Source organism: Mesocricetus auratus, unplaced genomic scaffold (assembly GCF_017639785.1).
Source record: "Mesocricetus auratus isolate SY011 unplaced genomic scaffold, BCM_Maur_2.0 Super-Scaffold_100006, whole genome shotgun sequence".
Taxonomy (NCBI): Eukaryota; Metazoa; Chordata; class Mammalia; order Rodentia; family Cricetidae; genus Mesocricetus; species Mesocricetus auratus.
The window spans coordinates 41979779-42003663 of NW_024429190.1; the positions used below are offsets into that span (position 1 = coordinate 41979779).

Here is a 23885-nt window from a genome sequence, read left to right on the forward strand (position 1 = left end):
TCTGTATCTCTTTGTTGTTTATGTCTATGACTTTAAAAACATGTTGGACCTAAAGAAGTATGTTTATATGAACATTAAAACACTAATATTTTTATATTCATTATATAACCACTTATACAAATAAAAACCAGAACCCCAGAAAGCAAATTTCAGAAGAGTGAAAATGCATCCTGGGGAGTGAAAAATTGTGTGCAGGCAATTAAACTTTTTGCAGCTGCTATTTGATTTTTCAGCAAATGTCTTCTGACACCTCTAATCCCCATGGATAAGCCCAAATCTGTATAAATGTGTTATTTTTATAACTCTGTTTTTTTAATGTAAGTAAAGTTAAGATTGGTAATAGAAAGTTCATGAAGATTTGCTAAGTAATGATCTGGATTTAAAGGTGGTGTTCACATGTATTAAAATGAAGAACTAGACAGGTGTTTCTAATAATAGTTCAAATTTCTAATTGCTTTATAAAATATAATTAAGTGATTCATCATATAATTTATTAATTAAACCTCTTCATGATAATTGAGAAGTTGAGTATTCCATATGATCTTGGTAAGACAGGAGCCCATACTTCCTGAGCATAACCTTGGGTGTATGCCTGAGCTTATCTACATCTCCGACACCAGAACTACGACACAAGAATTAGCAATATTTACTTCTTGTTGGTACTTCGTGAAGGCAAGTCTAGTAAACAGCATCACCTTGAGTTCTCACCAAACTGAGATGTAAAACAATCAGTCAACACAGAACTCAGAAGCCAGCAATACTCTGAGAAGACAGGTATTCTGGAGGTGATTGCTTGTTTCTGCCTGTCCTTCTAGGCCGGATCTCAGAATGTGGTGGGCACAAGGACTGAGCCCATAGAAAAGTGCTATTTACATAAATGGCTTCATTCATTGATTTCATAAAGCAGAAGGACTTCAAAAACTAAAGTTTCAGCTAGGGAATTTTGAGAGACACCATGTTGCAGTGTGTGAATCAGAGGAGCATGCGATGATCAGGTCACTCACTCTACTAGCATAGGAAAGAACAAGATTAAGAAAGAGAAGCGATTTATAAGATCAGTTCCTTGACAAAGTTCCTCATCTCACACTCTAGGTCAAGCGGAAGTAGTCTCTCAGATTATGTGCATAAAAGACTGTTGTCATTGAATATAGAAGATTCCCACACTCATGCATAAAGAATTGAATTGGGTAATCGAATCACACATGCCAGGTAAACACTCAAGAAATCAGGCCCTGCATCTCATCTGGTCAACACAGTGGAGCTGGCCCTGGTGGTGTAGGTGTGGGTACACTGACCCTGAGGACGTGAAAGCAGGCATACTGGTCTTGCCCCTTGCTCCTTGCTACCCAGAGTGAACTAGCTGGGGCCACATAGGAGATCTCACCCTGGCGGCGAGGACAGGAGAGGGCTGTTAGGCTTACCAACCTTACAACTACCCAGGCTTGGAACCAGGGCTCCGAGTTGACCCGACCCATCTGTGATCTGCTGAAGCCCATGAAAGAGCAGGTCCTACCGATCCAGAGCTGCAGGATCTCCATGACCCAGGACAAGAACTTGATTTCCAAGAGGAGTTCCAGTGAGGCCCAGAATGATAGTGTAGGGGAAACCAGAGGCCTCCTCCAGTGAACACTTGCAAACAAAGACATATTGACTAAAAGGTTTACTGAGTAACTCACACCTCAGCTTCCATGATGAGATTTTTTTTTATTTTTCTCTTAACTGTATTTTATTTTATTTTCACGGGGAGGCTGCAAAGTTAGAGGACCAGGGTCAGGGAGATGAATGGGACTAAGATGCATTATGGGAAAGACACAAAGAATAAATAAAAAAAATAAATTTTGCAAATCCTGGCTACATCAAGAAATCTCAACTTCATTTTTATTCATTTATTTGTTTGGTTTGGTTTTTATAAGACAGGGTTTCTCTGTATAACTGAGCGCTGGCTGTCCTGGGACTCACTTTGTAGACCAGGCTGGCCTCAAACTCAGACAGCAACCTTCCTCTACCTCTTGAGTACTGGGATTAAGGGTGCGTGCCACTACACCCCTCTTTACTAAAATGTATTAATTGTTCAAAATAATGGATTTTACTATGACATTCCAGTCATATATATAACATACTGTGATCATCTTCAGTCCCCTATTTTAATAACTTGTCTCCCTGCCTCCTGTTCTCTTTCTTCTACTTTCAAGACCTCCTACTTTCATGAGTTACCTTTATTGTATTCTTTGGCTTTTTAATTAATTTTTATATCTATACATAAATATAAATATATAAACACATTCAATCAGTTCATATATGTATATGTATGTATGTATGTATAAATTAGGGCTAGCCATTTAACTCCACATTTAACTATAAATATTTTCATGTGATCAAAATCTCGTAATGAAGCTGCCAAATGTTTGCCGTTGGACTGAGATATAAGAGGTGGGTGACAGCAGGAACAAAAGCACAGAAGGTGACTGCATGGGGATTCTTTGGCTATGGGGAGGATTTTTACATTTTTAAGTGAGCTTAGTAGAAGACACTGTTGAAGCTGTCATGGTCTGAGTGACCTTTTTCATATTTATATGAGAATGGACTTCTGGCTGCTGAATGGAGATCATAGTGTAGGCAGGAAACTACAGAGACAGGATATCACAAAGATGGCGACAAGATGGGGACAGGAAAGTATGACTAAGAAAGAAGAACTGAGAAATATCATAGTGTACATATTGACAGATGAAACTGAGGTTGGCTCCAGGAGATTGGCCTGGAGAAATCAACAAAATCATTGTAACATTAGCTTCAATGGGAGCTGAGTTGCTGCCTTAAATAACTATAAACAAAATGACAAACAGAAGCTCATCAGATTCTGTAGGACCATTCAATAAAATAAGGCTAGACTATAGTTAGGGTAAGACAATTGAAATCCAACATTGATCAATTCTCTTAATCTTCTATAAACGTATTATCTATACTGCTGACAAGTGAAAAGCTCTGGCATATGACTCATTTGTTTGTGAAATCACTTCCTCGGTCCCTACAGATGGTGTTTGCAGAGCCTGAAGAAAGGAGTGGCTTGCTGGAGGAGCTAGGCTATTTAGAGTCCATTGTGGCTACCTCACCTGTCTGGGAGAATGTGAAAATGCTGTCCCTGGAAGCCAACACCAATCACAAGCCTCTGGTGTCCTTTTCTCTGGTCTAACATTTAATGTATCTTTAATGCCTTTTTCCCCTCTACATAGCCTCATGTAACTGTTGTCATAGCAACAAGATAGTCTTTGCTTTGGGGAAATAGACAAAACCATTAGGAATCAATACCATCAGCACTATGGTTCTTTATACCATGTTCTCTTTGACCCAAGTGTTACTGAGGAGTCATGATTTTATGAGGTTCAGAGACCCAGCAGTGCAAATTACTCTTTTGCCTAATGTAGGGGTCTTGAAACTTCCCTATAGGGAGCTGCAGAGTAAATATTACAGACTCAAAAGACCATAAAATCTCCATGATGGCTACTCAATCCTACCAAGTAGGGCAATAGGGCCACAGTCAACCCATGAATGAATAGATGTGGTAGTGTGCCTTCACATTTTTACTTATAAAAATTTAACTTCAAAGTTCTAGAAACAGAATAGAGTGAAAATTGCTATGAAGCTTCCCACATGCTGAAATTAATAACCATCCACTATAAGATATGAGCAGCCTGAATAATATTTTAATAGGAAGAAGAAATTTGCCAACATTTTAAAGCAAGGATGATTTCGCTTGAAAATATGATTTCCGGCTTCTTTTATAAATTAGAAAATCTGGCAGCACAAAACCCGCATTCTTGTGCAGCAAAAATCTGCTAGAGTTGACTCATACGCACCCAATTCAGGGAGACTGTAAATGCTCAGATGCCCACCGCGCTCTCTACCACAGTCTGTCACCTCACCCATTGTCCCACTCACTGTTCCAGTCATTTCGTTTTGCAACCACTGCTTTGACAACCCTCTCTCGGTACTGACAACTTACTGTTGACTAATTCATGCATCTTTATAATATCAAAATGTGAGGCCTTATGCACAAGCAGCACATATGTGCAGTCTTAATCTGAATTCTTCTAGAATTATAAAGATTACCAGTTTCAGGTTTCCCATCTCAGCATCTCTAAGTTCCCATTTCTAGTAGGAATGACAGAAGGGACCCTGCATAATAAGTGGCAAATAAAATGTGTGTATTTTTGTCAGTCGCTTAAGTGTTTTAGTGAGAAAGGAAGGATAAAGCTGAAATCTTGGTTTAGAAAACTGGAAGTCTATTCCAGAACTCCATATTTAAGGCAAGAACATGCTCCTAAGCAGGCTGCTTCCTTGTGTGTCTGGAGGAATACTTTCAGACAAAGCTAGGAAAGGGGATGAAGAAGGAGAGTCACTAGACATAGGAGTATGTCTGGCTTCCCAAAGCAAATGTGGCTTTCCCACTTTTGTACTTACTGAAAGGAAATTAAAGTCTGAGTTTCAGTAATTGAAATTTCTTTGGTTTCTGTGTCTTCTCTCTCTATTTCCTGTTAGAAGCCCCTCATGGGAGGAAGTTGGGACACAGGGAGGATAGGGGACAAATCACTCAAAGATAACACAGTTCTAAGAAAGATGATATTAGTTATTTATGTGTGCATTTTCAATAAAGAAGCTGGTTTTTTTTCTTAAAGAAGAGGTATTCTATAAGATACCAAACATGCATCCTAAGAGGAGTTTCTATCATTTGCCTTGAAGTACCTTCAGAGGGTTCTAAGGGTAAAGTGATGGAAAACAGTGCATTGGTGGACTACACATCCCCAAGAGTTGAATTGAATAATATAATTGGCTTAGGATGCCAAAAAGAAATCAGGAAACAATGCAGGTAAAGTTATAAATAAGCAAAGTAATTATTTCCTTTGCAATTTTTCTTACGTTGAAAAATGCTCACGAACTGATCATTCTGTTTTCTCACATTTTTTAAAATTTTATTTTACCTAGATGCATATAATCTTGCATTTTTGGGGTGCTAGTTCTTACCTTCCAAGAAAGACTATTGAAGCAAGGATGAGGAGTTTTTCCCTAAGGTCATTCCTGCTGTTGGCTTCTCTTGACATTTCATGATGTATACTCAGGCATCTTAATTAAGATTTTGAAGGCTTCATAATTCCTGCTTTTCTGTGCATCTTGCCCTCTTCACCCTTAAACACACAATGAACCAATAGAGTATGTTCCTCATAACACCCTGACTCAATTATTTGGAATTTACACTGAATGACATTTTGGAGTCTCTACATATACTTATTTTCATTTATTTGAGCTTTCATGTTTGCATGAAGTTTTTCTTCTTTTTTTTTTGGTTTTTACGAGAGAGGGTTTCTCTGTATTGTTTTGGAGGCTGTTGGTCCAGCCCAGCCTTGAACTCACAGAGATCTGCCTGCCTCTGCCTCCCGAGTGCTGGGATTAAAGGCGTGCTCCATCTCTTCCCGGCTGTTTGCATGAATTTTGTCAGGCTCTTAGTAGACTGTCTTCAGTTCCTTGTTTGACCTTCTCACATAAGTTGTCTATATCTCTAAGTCTTCATAAAGGTCTCTCCTAGACGTTGGACATATACAAAGCCACCTTATCTGGCATGCTATACAAATGTACTGTAGCCAATGGATATTTTAAAGTGTAAAGAACTCACTGTAATTTTCAAGAATGGGTGATTGCCAATGGGAGCTTGCATGGGAATTACTTGTTAATAGAGTTTACTGTGTATTTAAATGAAACTTTTACTGATTTTGTGAATAGAAAATCTTCAGGAAAACAGAGGCAGCACATAATCTTCACTGAAGGTCTTGATTTCTAATATTTAGAGCTAGCTTGTGGTGATATTTTGTTTAGGATCTAACAAATAAAGCTTGCCTAAAGATCAGAGTGCAAATCTTGCCACAGGCATAGAGGCCAGGCAGTGGTGGTACACAACTATAATCCCACCACTCAGGAGACAGAGGCAGATAGATTTCTATGAGTTCAGGGCCACCCTGGGCTACATAAGTCAATCAGCCTAAAAGAAACAGAGCTCATACCTTCATTCCCAGCACTAGAGAGGTAGAGACAGGAGGGATATGACTGGGCAGAGGGGAATATAAGGGTGGAGGAGACCGTAATGCATTGCAGTTTGAGGTTTGGTAGAGAGCAGTGCAATCTGGAGATGCAATCCAAAAGCAGGATTTCCCCTTTGGTCTGAGCATTGGTAGAGGTGAGAACTCTTTAGTGACTGCTCGCTTTGCTTCTCTGGTCTTAAGCTTTAACCCCTCTGTCTCTGTCTTTGTCTCTGAGTTTTTATTACTGAGAAAAATTAGAATATTTAGAGCTAGGGCTTGCTATTATTTTGTTATATGATAAAGTAGTAATCTTGCTGCTGATGTGACTATCAAAAAGGAGCATTCTAACTGCCACAAACTGGGAATGTGAGAAATGTTAGCTAAATACTATGCCCTTTTAAATACACTGTTCTGTCTTTGAAATGCACAAGATGTTTTCAGTAATATATATCAGGACAAGATGTTGACAGGATTCATACACCCAGCCATGCTTCTGCCTCTGATGGATGCTTTCTAAATACTTTGAAGCACAGTCCATCATAATCACCCCTTCTGCAAGCAAATAAATGGCACCATACCTTAAATTATAGGTTTCTCGTAGATTTAAGGGCAATCTTTCTACTTTCCCTTTGTTTCTGATATCTCTCCCAGACTCTGATTATTCATATTTCTAGCAGGAAGAACATTCAGGATTCATCCTATTTGAAATGCTGAACTCAATTTGAAAGCTGCCCTGTATTAAGAAACCCTATGGGGTACTGTTGCAAACACATCTGCTGGGCAATTTTTTCATGTAATTATATAAAGTTAATGCTTCATAAACAAGTAAAGGAAATTATAATATACAGTGCTAGATTTTGCAAAATGGTTCAAAATAATGAGGCTTTCCCCCCCAACGATTGAGCCAAAATTATATTGAACAAATAGACCCTTAGCATTTCAATTATTTTCTTCCTGCTCATAAAGGGCTGTGAGTTCTTTTTCGCTTACATTCTTTGCTGCATGCAGTGCTACATTTGTTTTAGCAATAAACACTATTTTAATTTTTAAGTCACGGCTTATTAAAATATAGAAAAGCACTTGTCTCTTAACATCTCCCCCTACCCTTTCTTTTAACGGAACCATTAATGTTCAACATTTGTCCTTCCTCCTCACCTAGCTATTCTGTTTCTGTAACTGCCACACTGTGGGCACTGATACCACCAGAAATGTGCACCAGTATGAGCTAGCTTTTGTTCTTTACAAATTTCATCTTCTAAGTAAGTTTAAAATGTTGTACTACCCGAGTGTACGTGTTTCCCACAGGTTGAACATACCTACATGAATCAAACTCAGTGCGACTGACTTTTCTGATGTAGAAGAACAATTCTGAGGATAAGAAGCAACTTAGCAACAAACAAGACCAAACCATAGTGCTCAGTGTTCAATCAGAAATCAACCATGGATGAACAGAAGTTAGAAAATATAAGCTATAGTGCTGGAAAAAAAATCAGTGTGTTGTAACTGATCCAGGAATGATACAAATATTAATATTAATAGGAAAGGAATAACATAGCTATTTACATGATGACACATACATTTTAAAAGACTCAGGTTGTTGTTAACCAAGGACATATATGGCATCAAGAACTGAAGAAATCTACAGAAATAGCTGACCTGATCTAATGAGAGCACACACATGGACCCCAGTCATAAATCAGGGTAACCAACATTGAACCAAAGCAAGTCCTCTGAATGTGGGTGCCAGTTATGAGACCTAGAAAGTCTATGGAACCTCTAAGAGTGGAGCCAGCATTTATCCCTAGTGCACAAATAAACTTTGGGAGTCCATTCCCTATGGGGGATACTATTTCAGCCCAGATACACAGAGAAGGGCCTATGCCCTTCCCCAAATGATGTGACATACTTTGATGATCCCCCACGTAAGGCTTCACTGTCCTTGGGGAGTTGGTTGGGGGTGGGTTGGGACAGTCAGTGGATGGCATGGGAGGATGGGAGGGAGAGGGAATGGGGGGATTGATACGTAAAATAAGAATGTTTCTAAATAAAAAAATTTTAAAAGCATTAATTCAATCATCTTGAGGTATAGAACAAACATCTGAGACAGTCTAGATTAAAGACATATAGACTCTACAGATGAAAAAGTGAGGGACAGTCAAATGGACATAAACTCTTTAAATAGCAGTGATTGGTCAAAGACTGAAAAATATTTTTAAAATAATGTATGTGAGAATGGGCTGAGAACTGGGGAAAATCTGACATTTTAATGCAGTTGTAAGCTCTTATTTTTGATTTTCCTCAATAGGAGCTTTAGGTCTCCAGCAGTTCCTCTTTTCCCACCTAAGGTAAATGAAGAAGCAGAGAGCCCAGTAGAACTGCTCAGGAAGAGTGCTGGCGACAGAGGATCTCTGAGCTGGGAAGCCATGGCCTTCTACAGGGGCTGCCAACTAACCAGATGAACATTTTCCCAAAGTGAAAAAGAACTACATTTCTCATCTTGAAGAGAAATCAAAGATGTCTTGTGTCTTAAAAGAAAGGATATCTTTATATTCCAAGGGCATTTTCTGTAGTAGCAAATCAGTTAATGCCTTTACTAAAATGATTGCCAAATAGCTAGAAGTGCAGTTGGTGCACACAGTCCATCTAGTGACAGCTTTGCTGTTTGTGTGTCGAGGTTTGTCTTTTTAATTCATTTCCTCTCCACTCCAGTGGGTTGTGACAGCCTTTAGGGGGTGGGTCTCCATTTCATGGGACTCTTTCCCTATGATGAGTTTCTGCTCTGCTGTTATATTGGACTACATGTTGAAAATTCAATTCTTCACATGAACCTACCTTAAATGGGAAGGGTCATAGTACACTAATACAGTTAGTGCAATTTCAAAGAGTGCATTTAAAGAGCCATTGAGATAAGTGCATGAAGAACCGGGTTTTAAAAATAACACTTTTTGTAATTATAACTACATCTTTCTACCACTTTTTTTCACCTTCCAAACCCTCCCATTCCCTTTGCTCTCTCTCTCAAAAATGTAGCTCCTTTCTCTGTAATTACTACCTATCCCTCAATACAAAATACAACCTCCTCTGTCCATATAACATAATTTGTGTGTGTTTCTTCTCAGAACTGAATTGCTAGAATAAAATTAGCCCTAATAGAAAGGGAAAGAAGTTTGATCATTGAGAAATGTTCCTACCATGAGAGCTATTGAGGTTAAATATTTACCTAATTTTGTTTTCCAGCAAGAAAATATACAACCTTTCTAAGAAGGATACAGTGGTGAGTTCCTGAGTTCTGCTATGGAAACACAAGGGCTGGAAGAGGCCAAGACAGCAGAACACCCTGATGAAGACAACACTTACACTCCTGTATTATTGTGAACATTAATTGTCATCTTCTAAGGGAGTTAATCCACTTTCCTCAACATAAAGAATCATATAGCCAGACATGTTGGACACAAAATGATAAAAATTATGAAATAATAACACTACCCAAAAATGAATTAAAAAACATAAAATCATGGGACTAGAGAGAAGGTTTTCCCCATATGTTCTTTCAGAGGACCAGGGTTGGATGTCCAGTACCTACATGGACAGCTCAGAAATACTTATAATTCCAGTGTCAGTGGGTCTGACACCATCTTTTGGCCTCATTTTGTACCTCCACAGATATTCACATGCTCTCTCATGCACATAATTGAAAATAAAATAAATCTTTTCAAAAGCATACCATTATTGCATTACTTTATTTTTAAAAGCCAGGCTTTGAGTACATTTTCCTTTCAATAACCAGTTCCTATCATTTAGAAAGAGCAGAAAAGTTATTAGTACATTGAATATAGACACATCTCAACTTAACTGGAGCAATTTACACCTTATAGAGTATAAGATGCAATCAGAGAGTTTTTCCATTAGCACTGATAGACAGGAGTTTAAGTAGAGAAGGGGGAATTTATACTCTAGTTAAGTTTATCAAGTGCAAGATAATTTGAATCTTCATTGAATACAGCTTCTGTCGATGTGCTGAGAGCACCACACAAGCTGTTATCCTATCTACATACATCCACACGCAGCTAAAAGCACTCCAGAAGAGTTGATCCAGGGAGCCATCCAGCTAAGTCATCTGTGTATTGTTTGAACCTGATGAGAATGGAAACCATTTCTGAGTGCTTTTCTTCAAGGCTCATTCCCTCTCTTTAACTTTCTAATATTCCTCTTCAGCAAGCATTCAGTCTCATACTCCCCTGAGGGCTAATTTTATTCTCTGCATCGCATAGTTAGGAAGAGATTGTTTTCATTCATTTAACAAAGAGTCTTAGGGGAAACTTACATGTGCTCTCTTTAAAAAGAATCTTACATTACACTGATGGGAAAAATTCATCCTGGGCATTTAAAACATTATACTTTTATAGGGAAGTGGGAGAAAGAAACATGCAAGGTTCCACTAACCATAAATAAGACTCCTAAATATTGAGAATATTTGCTTTCAATGGGGATCCGATCTGATTTTGACCTTAATTGTATGTATGGCTTGTTCATAGCCCTATGCATGTAGCTGCTCACCAGATGGGAAAACAACACTAATTATCAATGTTTCCTCTAGTGTCAGATATACCAGTTGGCAACCTCATATCAGTATTTCTGAGATTTATAACCCTGTTACCATGTACACCTTAGTGTCTCCCCAAATGAATAACTCTTCTTGCCTTTATTTAGCTACCTACAGACTCTCTCTGCTGAAGAAAATGGTAATTAGAAGGTATCAGTGAACTCACTCCATGTTTTAGCAAATTAGATTACAAATACAGACTCAGTTAACTAAATTGGTTTTTTATTTCTTTTTTTAAAGATTTATTTATTATGTACACAGTATTCTGCTTGCATGTATGTCTGTACACCAGAAGAGGGCACCATATCTCATTATAGATGGTTATGAGCGACCATGGGAATTGAATTTAGGACCTCTAGAAGAACAACCAGTGCTCTTAACCTCTGATCCATCTCTCCAGCCCCTACATTATGGTTTTAAGTGATGGTATATGTTGTAGGAGAAGTTTCAACAGTGTTAAGTAAAATGTAATGAACCACCCCATGTCCCTTCTTCTGGTCACAGACCCACATCAGAGTGATCTTAAAATAGCTTATTGTAGACATCAAGTGCAGAATAGAAACAGAAATGAAGGGAGAGTCTATAAGAAAATGTTAATATTCTACTTCCTTTAAAAATTATTTCTTTTATTTTTTGAGAATGGGAGTTCAAGATGTAACGCCATGGGGTAGGAAGCCCGGAAACCTCTCTGGTAAGAGAAATACTTAGATTAACAATTATGGGCTAAATACTTAGGTCAGAGCTAGCCAGTAAGAAACAGGCAAGACCAACAGCTTCACAATTAAAAAAAGCTTATTGTAGATATCAAGGCTAGAATAGAAACAGAAATGAAGGGAGAGTCTATAAGAAAATGTTAATATTCTACTTCCTTTAAAAAGTATTTCTTTTATTTTTTGAGATTGCAATATAATTTCATTTCCCCTTCCCCTTTATTCATCAAAATCTTCCCCCATATCCCATCCTTGCTCTCTTTTAAATTTTGTTCTACTTTTACATTGTTTGTTGTTACATGCATTTAACTACATTCTTAGTCTCTATGGTGTTACTTGATGTGTATATTTTCAGGGCTAATTATTTCATATTAGGCAACCTATTGGTGTGCCCTTTCCTGGGGAAGACTATTTCTCCCACTCTGCATTCTTATCCATGTACAGTCCACTGAACTGCTACAGAGACTACTTTTGCACAACAGAGACTTGCAGTGTTGGCCCATGGTCTGTTTCCACAGGTTGCGACTTAGCATGAGTTAGCAGAGTAATTGTCACTGGCACATATTTCTCACTGTTTTTGATCTCTGTAATCCCAAAGGAAGGAGAATTCTCCAAATACGTTTTTCTGGAAATGTCCAGTAATGTCTGGGTTAGAAATTCACCTGGCTGAGAAATGACATTGGCCAGCAGAGCTTCTCTGACATCCAACTCTTCTTGCTTAGGTATTCTTACTTCTTTGATAAAATTACCCAGTGGGGGCAGAACTTCAGACACTTGCCATTCTTTGTCACCCTTACATTATCTAAGAGGAACTGAAAAGCACAAGAGCATGAACCCCTGGGGAAAAATAAAATTAAAAATACCTGGGAAATGAGGACTACAAATGAAGGAAAATGCCATGCTTCATGTGGGTCTAATTGGTTTATCATCTAATAAAGATGAACAAAAAAGATATTTCATTTGAAAAAGACAATAAATAACAATTTGATTGCATGTGAAACACGAGAAACACAGTTTTACAGTGAATTTATGGGACAGAAAGCTTTGAGAAACACCCTGAAGAGAGCAGGAAAAGATAAATAAACAATAAATGTTATATTTTCAAAGTTTGGGGGTATGGAATACAAAATAAGTTTGTCAAAGGCATGTGATTTCTGTCCAAAGCTGAGAGATAATGGAACAAGGAAATAACAAGAGAGTGTAACGCCAGCAATATTCAGTCATATCTCTAAGTTTAAAGTCAGCCACAAAAACTTACATAGAAAGAATTGCAGTGTCAAGAAAGATAGGCAATTATGATATTTCTCAGCACCAGCTGGTAGAGTAATGCTCTCAATGTTTAGGAGAGAATATCAAAGACAAGAATACAGTTCTCCAACTGGCCTGGTCTTATGACTGAGATGGATCAATGGGTTTTGTGATGCCATGCAAAAATGAGAATCTGAGAGTGGATCCCTAGAATCCACATTGAGAAGTCATAATGGCAACATGTTCCTGTAATCCCAGACAAATGAGAGCAGAAAGAAGAAAATATCTAGAGGCTCTTGGTGTACTCAGTCCTGACCAACAAAAAGACCTGTATCAAGTAAAATGACAGGACAAGTCCAACGCACCAGGACTTGATAATGAAACCCTACAGCTGAAGACACGATATGCTTGGGTCACAGCACTTAGAGAACTCAAGCTGGGATGGAGCACGGTTCCTACTGGCTAGCTTCTCTAGTGTTGGAAGGCACAATGCAGTTGCTGGAGGTAAATGTTACCACTAGTTTTACTTGACTGTAAATTCTGTAAGCTACAGTAATGACCTGACTGTACAATATGCTTGCCAGTGCAATAGTGGCAAGGTTTTTCTTTTAGTTTGACATGTGCACTCTGACACACATGCACGCACGCACACACACACACACACACACACACACACACACTTGTGTTTTTGCGCAAACTCATACACATATATATACCACACACAGACTGACATGGGAATTTTACAAATTTCAAAGCTTCTAGAAAAGGAGTCAAATTGCCTGTAAAATCTGAGAACCAAACAAACAATGTATTTCTTATACAAGAGTATATGTAATGAATAAACATAAAATTTAGCACACACACACAAATCAAAATCAGTATTTTTAAATTGAATTGCTATTTAACTAAATAGGGTTACATTCATATTTGGGGTGGAGAGAGGGATAATAATTGTTAAAGATATGTGAAAAAGCCAACTGGAAACCTAATATTTCATGATCCTTTTTAAAAAGTGTAATTAAACATAAGAATTTGAATGTAGTTGTCCCACATAAGGGTGGGATATACTTCTCCCAGAAAGCTTCACCTATTAAACATAAACCTGAACATGAGATTTAGGATACCTTCCTATAGGGTGCTAGCCAAGGAGACCCCCAAGGCTCCCAAGCAATAAATATTACACCATAACTCTTAACTAACCACCAAAACATGTTAATAAAGCCCTAATGTTGAAGACACCACACGTTTGATCACAGCAAATGAAGAAATCAATATGAAGCTAACCTGGAAGCATTCTTCCTACTAGCTACCTCTTCTCAATAATTCCTTGGCTAAATGCATAGTTTATTAATGCTTATTTGTTTCATAAGTCTATCCCCTTTAAAGCTTGTTCTCTGACTTCTATTAATATATTTTATTATTTCTTTATCCTATGGAATTAACGTAAGCATGACTACCTCCTACATTGTAAAAGCTGTTAACAGGTAACAAATTTTCAAAATATGAATTAGTTAAAGTAAAAGACACTAAAAAGGGTAATCCAAGTGAGATCTTATGGACTGAAAAATAAAAGATATTTTTTAATCTCTTGAAGTAAAATGAACACTTACACCATAAACAAATTTACTAACTGCCAGAAGAATTTAATAAGGTGTGTAGAAGGGAAAGGCATGGGAATTCATTTGTCTCTTTTAATAAGTTAATGGATTTTGAACATTAGTCATTAGGTTTCTACACTTTAATTAATTTAAGTAATTTATATAATGAAATTTCTGAACATAAAATAATCCTAATAAGCATTTCATCATTTATTCCAGAAGGATTTCAAGCAAATTAGTTCAAGCAATTTATCTTTGATTTAGTAAGAAGCTCAGTAAGGGGCTAGAGGCCAACTGTAATATTGCAATAAGAGAACTAAGCAAAATTATGCTGAAGGAGGAGTGGAACAACCTGGTGGTCTCTACTAGCTGTCAATCAAAGGACTGAAGATAAAATGACCATTAAATCCACTTCTGTCTTTGTGGGGTTGTTTGTTGTTGTAATTGTTGTGAAATTTTGTTCTTAAATGATACTCTTTATACATATATATATGTTTCTTATAGTATGTTTTAAAGAATAATTCTAAGAAGCATTTAAAAACTGCTTTGTTGATTTATTATTGTAAGAATGAATACAGTGCATTTTTGTCCTACATAGTGACAGGTGGCCAAATTTACTTCTAGCAATGGAATTAAGAAGGCACCAGAACCCCTGAAATAACTGGAAGCACGGGGGAGAAGGGAGGGAGGGAGGAATAAAGAGAAGGGGAAAAGAGGAGGGGGAGGAAATCAAGAGGTATCAGGAAGACTGAGACATGGGAGGAATAGAGGACAGCAAGGAAGGAAATAACTTGATAGAGGGAGCCAGTACAGGTTTAGAGTGAGATCTAGCACTAAGGAAATGTTCAGGGATCCATAAAGATGAACCCAAGTAAGAATCTAGGCAGTAGTGGAGAGGCTGCCTTTTATGCCATTCCCTTATAATGAGATTGATGACTACTTTGATTACCATCCTAGATCCTTCATCCAGCAGCTGATCGAAGCAGAAGCAGAGATCCACAGCTAAGCACTGAGGCATGTTCCAAGAATTCAGCTCTAGAGAGGGAGGAAAGATGAGCAAAGGAGCCAAGACCGTACTGGAGAAACCCATAGAAACAGTTGACCTGACCTAGGACCCCAGTCGTAAAGCTGGGGAACCAGAATTGGACCGAAACAAGCCCTCTGAAGGTGGTTGCCAGCTAGGAGGCCTCAGCTAGGAGGCCTGGGAAGTCTATGGAACCGTTAACAGTGGAGCCAGCATTTATCCCTAGTGCACAAATGAACTTTTGGAAGCCCATTCCCTATGGAGGGATACTATTGAATCCCAGGTACACGAAAGAGGGCCTAAACCCTCCCCCAAATGATGTGACAGACTTGGATGATCCCCCGTGGAAGGCCTCACTATCCTTGGGGTGTGCGGGGGGGGGCGGGTTGGGGGCCGGTGGGAGGCATGGGAGGACTGGAGGGTGAGGGAATGGGGGGATTGATATGTAAAATAAGAATCCTTCTAAAATTAAAAAAGAATGGAAAACTGTCGGCACTTATTTCATAATTCAAGTCTGTTAAAATTTTAGTTTGATATTTCAAACTTAACATAAGGAAGGGTAGGGAGCTCCTGTATGTCCTCCATTCTGATCCCTCTAGCATTAATGTCTCAAATGATGATACTGAGTTAGGAAAACCAAGAGAATGTTAAGTGACACTACCAGGTAAATTCTACTTATTTTTTGCAAGTTTTTCTTTCCCAGATCCCACATGTGTTTAGTTGCCATGGCAATCTGCCCAAACTGCTGTGTCTTCTGTTTTTCATTATCTTTGTTGATCTTGAAATTGAAAAATATATAGAGAGAATTTGGTTTGAAGATCACAGCTTAAATTGGGTTTGTCTAGAACATTTCTCAAAATTATACTGGAGTTATGTGTAATCGAAAAGAATTCCTTTGGTTTAATGTTTCATCTTTAGATGTATCTTATAAAAACAATGCTTATATCCCTTGCCTGCTGAACCTTGACTTCAATTCCTAGGGAAGTCACACTCCAACAAGTTTTCTACTACACAATTTCTTCACATTCCTTTGAAGTCGTATTTTATGTCTTCTTCCCTATTAGAATTATTGTATAATGAAAACCCAATTTTCTTTGTATGTATATGTGTATTCAGTCATGGACATACGGAGATATTCTTTATAACATATTGGTTAATGTTTCTTATTATCCAACTGCATATGCTGCAGGTTTGTCTTGAATTTTTTGTATAACAAGTCCTGACTACTTTTATTTAATGATGGGTTTAGAAGTTGAAATCTGATCACCAGGGTTCTTGCGTATGCTGAGGTGTCAGTACTTTAAGCTTACTTAGTAGCATATGTAGGGAACATAAGCATGCAAAAAATCTTTGCATACAGAACAAAACAGGTATAAGCAATAATACATATTTTCTGATTAAACATTTTGAACATTTTTTTCTAATTCTCTCCAGTCTGTCAATCCTTTATAATCTTTGTTCCTCTAAACAGCTCTTGGTGCTATTAGCTATTAATGTTTTATAGTGAATAATCAGTGACCTTGCAATAGATGCTGAATTAGAGAAAGCTATTATTTCTTTCTATTATTTGGAACACCATAGTAGATGGTAGTCAAGGCCAAAGTGAAAGGCTCTGATGTCTATTGTAAGAATGTATCAAGCAACTTCAGTATGATGAGAGATTTAATATCACAGAGACAGATGGAACACTTTCACATCATCTCCAAGCAATTTCTCATTTTTCTTACAGTAGGAAGAGAAAGCAACACAATAAACAGACTCAGTGGTCCTTTATAACCAGGAAATATCAGCAAGTGACATAGTCATTCAGCTCAGCCCCACACACTGCTTTTGTCAGTTTTATAATGATGCAGAGAGAAAATTTTTACAAGATATATTTCACAAAAAGTATAAGAGTTCATATTTCTCTTGATATGATTCCCAATAAAAAATAAACAGAACTTTTTGATATGTTAATATATTCCTTTTTGCTTTTTCTTTTAAAGTGTGAGTTTGGAAAGGTCAAGCATATTTGTTGCTGACTTAAAGGACTATTTAATTGCTAACTGTTTTTTAATCTTGGCTTGTTTAATTTATTATACATTAAAAACTTCTGAAGTCAAAGGGTGTATCATGTGGTACTCAGCAAGCATGCAAGGTTGTTTTGTCATTTGTGAAGCTCCCCTTTGACCATGCTGTTAAGTTATTTATAATGTATTAGAAGAAAAACATAACATACATTAAATGACTTAATTGTCAGCCAAACTAGCAAGCTCAATTGAAAAGGTGGCATTTTGTTTCACAGTCTATATAGTTACAAAAGACCTGAGATGGGACATTTTTAACAAAAGACCAGGAAAAAGCATGGGATTAAAAAAGCATGAAATGTAGGACAATTAAATGCTTTTAATGGCATGTTCTCTTCCTTAAAACCTCAAAGTCAATATCAACTCCAGGACTGTCTGAGCTCAGGTCCTGAGCCATGCATTTACCAAAAGTGTAAACCAAGGTAAAATATACATCTCCTCGCTATCAAATGAGGCTTACTCATATACCTTATCTTGTTTCAGCTAACTATTTAAATGACTGCTCTCCAAAGAAATATTCTCAAATCTCTCAATGTAAGTGGCCCCTGAGTATCACTGTCACTGTCCTTCTACAGCTTTTTCTAGTCTGCTTAGTTCCAAGTAAATGCCTTTTTCCTCTCTCACCTTCATAAACTTTCCATTTTAGCATTAAACAGTATAAAGGGATTATACCGAACAAGTATGGAAAAAATTTACCCAGGTGGCCTGCACAGTTTATTAGCTGAGATATAGGCAATAAAAAGTACAAGATTCACCTAAGAATAAAGACAAGCAAGTACAAGCTGATCATTGTCATGGGAGAAATAGCTAGGAGTTCCTTGACAGTAACCACTTGAAGGTGCCAGGAGGTCATCCACAGAATCTGAAGTTCTTTATATAATTTTATTTAATTATCTCATAAGCACTGCTAGTACTGGAGAGTGATTTTTGTTATATATGTACATATATATGTATACACACGCATATATGTATCCATCCCAAGGTCATCTGTTAGTGACAGATCTGGGAGGTAGGCCTGTCCAGTCTAAGTCCTTGCCCTCTACTCTTATCCTCACCACACTGAATGATCTATGCATATTTAGGTTGGAAAATGAAAATGTATGAGAACAGTTGCAGTTATTTCTGAGGCCCTGTCATTTGCCATTCTTCTGGTTGACTTTATAAATTTCAGATCAAACCTAATGCTGTTCCACAGATTTGAAATCCCAGCACTAGGATAGGGAGGAAAAAGACCAAGGCTCAAAGTTATCCTTAGCTGTACTGATAGCTTCTGGACAGTCTGGGCTACATAAGATCTTATCTCAAAAGATACAAATAAACAAAAATTTACCATTTCAGCTCCCTATGGAAAACCTTGTGCTGTGAAATAATCCTTCTGTTCACTATGAAGATTTGTTTTAATAAAAAGCTGACTGGCTGGTAGCTAGACAACAACTGTAGGCGGGACATTCAGACAGAGGAATGGGGGGAAAAGAAGGGTGGAGCCAGAGAAGTTGTGAGAAATACAAAGAGAAGCAAGATGGTCATGCCATACTGAGAATAGGTAGATAAATACACAGGAAAGAGGGCAATAACGATAAGAATATCTGAAAAAGTTGTAAGGAATCATACTGTTATCTGTCTACCTAAACTGACACATAATATGTATAATTTGTGCATATGTAAATGCATGACTTCAATGAATGTCCCACCTGGCCTAATATTGCTCCTCTCAAGAAACATCTACCAAAACTCCCAACACTAGGCACAAGAATTCACCCTTTGGGTTGTTTATCATGGTTATTCAAAAGACTCCAAAACATTATTGCTTTTGTCCCTGGTGCCTCTCAGAGGTGAAAGATAATTTCATATTGCTGAAGATACCATGTACTTCAGACACAGGGCTAAGAGAACCCAAGGGTAAGCTGACCTAACATCACTTTCCTGGAGGATTAAAAGTCATGGTACCAGAGGTACCACTGAAGTTTTCATAGGAGAGAAGGAATGAAGAGTTCTACTCTCCTATGACAGCTATGAACTACAGCAACAATCTGCCTCGCATGTAACCTTAAGCAACCACAGTGGAATACACACCTTGGCTATATTCAAGTCTTTAATTGGAATTAATGCCCACTTAGTAAGGGACAGATTATGCCAGGCACTTGAAACCCAGTCAACTATCAGAGCTAGAAAAGTCATGGGATCTTGGAGGAGAATTTACAACTACCACATTGCTAAACTAGCATAATCCCTAAATACATAGTAAATATTTATTTTTATACACACAAATAAATATAATTGTTACCTCTCATCAAGGAAATTTCTCTTTGTAACAGGCAGAGAGACTGTTAAAGAAAACCACAGCCGATTACATTCAGAGAACAGTTGATTATGCATCTAGACTCAGGGCTTATCACAGAAGTGGGGACAGAAATATCGCATCAGCCAGAGGAACAGGGAATTTGTTGTGAGCCTTTGTCTCCCGTAAATCAAGGAAGCTTACCTATAAAATCTCATCAGCATGGCAGCCTAAACCATGGAAACAACAATACACATGCTGACATGGACGGAGGAAAGCTCAGGAGGCTTTGATCACAGATGAAGAAATGTAGGCCACTAAAGAAATGCTGAGAGCAGAAAATACTGTCTTCCCCAGGGAAGAGCACACCAATTGGTTAGCCAATACCCTGTGGTCAGCTGCAAGTAATATGCATGCAGGTGACCTTATAGGGACCCAGCAGGATGCATTTATTTATAGATTTAGGAGTTATGCAGTAACAAGCAAAACGGACCATGAACATGAAAGAGAGAGCGGTGTGGGGTGGGGAGGTTTTAATAGGAGGAAAGAGAGGGAGGAAATATAGAATTGCATTATAAGATCAAAAGCCTGATCTGACTCCCGGCATAAAACCCCTTTACCTGCGAAAGCTCCTCCTTAGTTGCTTCCCTCTGTGCCACTTCACTGCAGCTTCACCACAGTGCGTTCTTACTTCTGCCTTTCTGTCCTGAGGAATCTTTTCATTGCCTTTGTCACCATCTTACCAGCACTGTTTCCCCAAAGGAACAGTGAAACAAACAAGAGCAAAACAAACCCCATTTCCATTGTTACACAGTTGGTTTGTTTTAGTCACTACACTACGTTTGTTGTTTGTAACAAAGAGACTAAAGGTACAGAGGCAGCCTTAGACTAATATGAAATTAGTTTAAAAATGGGAAAGTCACATACGACCAGAACCTATACTGTTCCTTTAGTTTATATTTCCAACACACAGCACTGAAAAACAACCAACTATCAGACTTAAGGGTGTCATCAATATTAATTATTTGAAATATGATTATCATCCATTTGTAAGAAATGCATCTTAATGAGATGAAAGTTTTTTCCCTCTGATTCTTTTCTGGATTCTGAGGCACATATCTGACAGAAGCAAGTCAAGACAAAGGATGCTATTTCAGAACATGGCTCAAAGGATGCAGTACCTAGTGAGTAATCTGTTCACCTGTATGATGCTGGGTGGAGGAGCATTCCACATTCAAATCACATAACTTATTCGAGAAATGATGCAATTAAGATAAATTAAGAAGAACAGATTTTAAATATCAGCTACATAAATATCAGCTACATTTCCAGCGAGGCTGATTTACACTGATTCAACCAGATTTGGAAAATAGACTCTCTATAACTACCATTTCATTCAAGATGATATATTCGGTCCACAGTCACTAACAGCAACAAGAACAAATGTGTGCGTGTGTGCACTCACACACACACTCACACACACACACACTCACACACACACCACAGGAAGTTTGTATATAGAACTGATATGAAAGAACAAAGCGGTACCGATTACTTCCTACTCATGGTGACATTCTTTTACTTGTTATTAATAGCATGAACAGGAACTCTTAGAGGAGAACACACGCTGAGGAGTCAAGATGGAATATTTGTTATCACAGATTGTATATCAGAAGAAGTTATTGTTTCATGTTCTGTACAGTAATAACTTTGGTCATGTTGGTGTGGATATATATATATCAGTGGATGTAATATAATGTGAACATATATAATATGCATTAATAAATCCATCTATCTATAACTCTACTATGTATCTGTCTACAAATATATGTTTCCTTTAAGATAAGTAGGTAGCTAATCTATACGTTCATCACCTATTGATTCAGACCTAAAATGATGCATATGTGTTTTTATGTATTAAACCCATTCTTGATGTTTAAAACTATTATGATGCTTAAAACAATTATTATGAAATATGAAAATTTCTAAACATATTGTATGAAAAGAAATAAATGAACATTGAAAGTCTGTTCCAGGGTTTTCAAATTTCCATTTACCGAATATAAACCACCCCTGTCTAATCATTCAAAGCAGATAGAAACAGTTTCACATGCATAGTGATGTACAGACTTCATTCAGCATTAGAAATGGTCCACTCTAGGGAGTAGAAAGCATATTATATTATAAAGTAATTGGTGTATATTTGACCTTCCATAGGATCCCAGGACTCATTTCAAGTGACTATTTTATGTCATGTTAATTAACAACCAGTCCACTTAAAAAATAAATGTCTATATGAGCCACCAGTAGGTATGACCATTACTTTGTGTCATAAAAATATGTCTGCATATCTAACTTCATGTGAAAACTCATTTTACAGGTTAAAGCAAAGATTTCTTAGTATTAAGAACCTGGTCCTAATTCTTATTCACTGAGTACCAAAGTATGTACAATGGGTGAAAATCATATATAACTAAGCTTGCTGCTTTGTCACAGAAGCTTTGGATATATTGAATTTCTTTTTGTTATAACTATACTTCTTCTTTGTCCCTCCCCAAAACTATCTGTCCCAGTGAATAAAATAGCAGAAAGATTGAATTTGGTTCTTCTTTCATTAAACTTCCTTGGACTATGAATGTAGTACAGTAGTGGACTGTTGGCCAGTATGCAGGAGGCCTTGCTTTTTATTTTTTTATTTAAATTAGAAAGAAGCTTGCTTGGCATGTCAATCCCAGTTCCCTCAAACTCCCCTCCTCTGCCGCCCCCAACCAACTCCCCCAAACTCCCACCCAATAACCCCTCCATTCCCCAGGAAGGGTGAGGCCCTCCATGGGGAAATCCTCAAAGTCTGCTATATCATCCCAGACAGGGCCTAGGCCCTCCCCTATGTGTCTAAGCTGAGGGAGCATCCCTCCATGTGGAATGGGCTCCCAAAGCCCATTTGTATTCCAGGGCTAAATACTGATATACTATCTAAGGTCCCACAGATTGCCGAGGCCTCCTCACTGACACCCACATTAGGGGGTCTGGATTTGTCCTATGCTGGCCTCTCAGCCATCAGTCTGGGGTCCATGAGCCACCAGTAGGTATGACCATTACTTTGTGTCATAAAAATATGTCTGCATATCTAACTTCATGTGAAAACTCATTTTACAGGTTAAAGCAAAGATTTCTTAGTATTAAGAACCTGGTCCTAATTCTCCCTTGTTCAGGTCAGCTCTTTCTATGGGTTTCACCCATCCTGTCATGACCCCTTTGCTCATCACTCCTCCCTCTCTGCAGCTGAGTTCCAGGAGTTCAGTGCAGTGTTTAGCTGTGGGTCTGCCTCTGCTTCCATCAGTTGTTGGATGAAGGCTCTAGGATAGCATACAAGGTATTTATCAATCTCATTATAGGGAAAAGGCATTTAAGGTAGTCTCTCCACTACTGATTAGATTGTCAGTTGGTGTCATCCTTGTAAATCTCTGAAAATCTCCCCAGTGCTTTGACAGCACATATACTAAAATTGGAACAGTAGAGAGAAGATTAGCACTGCTCCTGCGCAGGCAGCCTTGTGTTTGCTACAAATCTGTACCGGTTTTATCTGCATGCACATCAGTGCAGTGCCCACTGGGGCCAGAAGAGGGCACCTGATCCCCTGGGACAGGAGTTACATATTCAACAGACTATGTAGGAGCTGGGAATGGAACTGTTAACCAAACCAAATATTCTACAAACAATTGGGTGGCCACATACCTATTAAAGTCCAGATCGTTTTTTGAGAGGTATGAAGGCTTTGTAAAACAAAACAAAACAAAACAAAAATTTTTTTACAAAGCCTTCATAAAGTAGTGTGTTTTCTCTGTTCAGATTGTGACAGTATGGTGTGTGGAATTCCTGGTCATATCTCAAGTAAGTACTTGACTGTACTTAGCACAGCTGTGTTTCATCTCCATAATGTTTGATTAGGAATCATACCCCCAGCTTCTGCATGAAGATTCACATCTAATTCCTTTCTGCCCATCACTGTGTTAACTCCAAGCACTTGTTGCTTGTTGTTCTGTTACAGGTACTTCCAGAAGATCAGTTCATTTGAGGGAGCATTTGTCCTTTCCCGTTGAGAGCTTCGTGGAGGTTCTATCAGGGGAGTGCAGCTACTCTTATACCCTTGACCAAAGGCTAAAGACTCCACCCACCCCATCTACTAAAATCTGAATTTCTTTTTCAACAAGACCTTCTAATGATTGGCATGTACATTAACTAAAGTTATAGAAAGTGTAGACAGACATTTCTTGATTAAAACTTTTAAAA

General features: G+C 38.0%; 1 non-coding gene across 1 annotated transcript; it reads left to right on the plus strand.

The window, feature by feature from the left end:
• The first annotated feature begins 23074 nt into the window (after window positions 1-23074).
• LOC121140996 lies at window positions 23075-23176 on the plus strand. The gene has a single exon (XR_005877962.1). It is a non-coding gene; the product is annotated as a U6 spliceosomal RNA (small nuclear RNA).
• The last annotated feature ends 709 nt before the right edge of the window (window positions 23177-23885 follow it).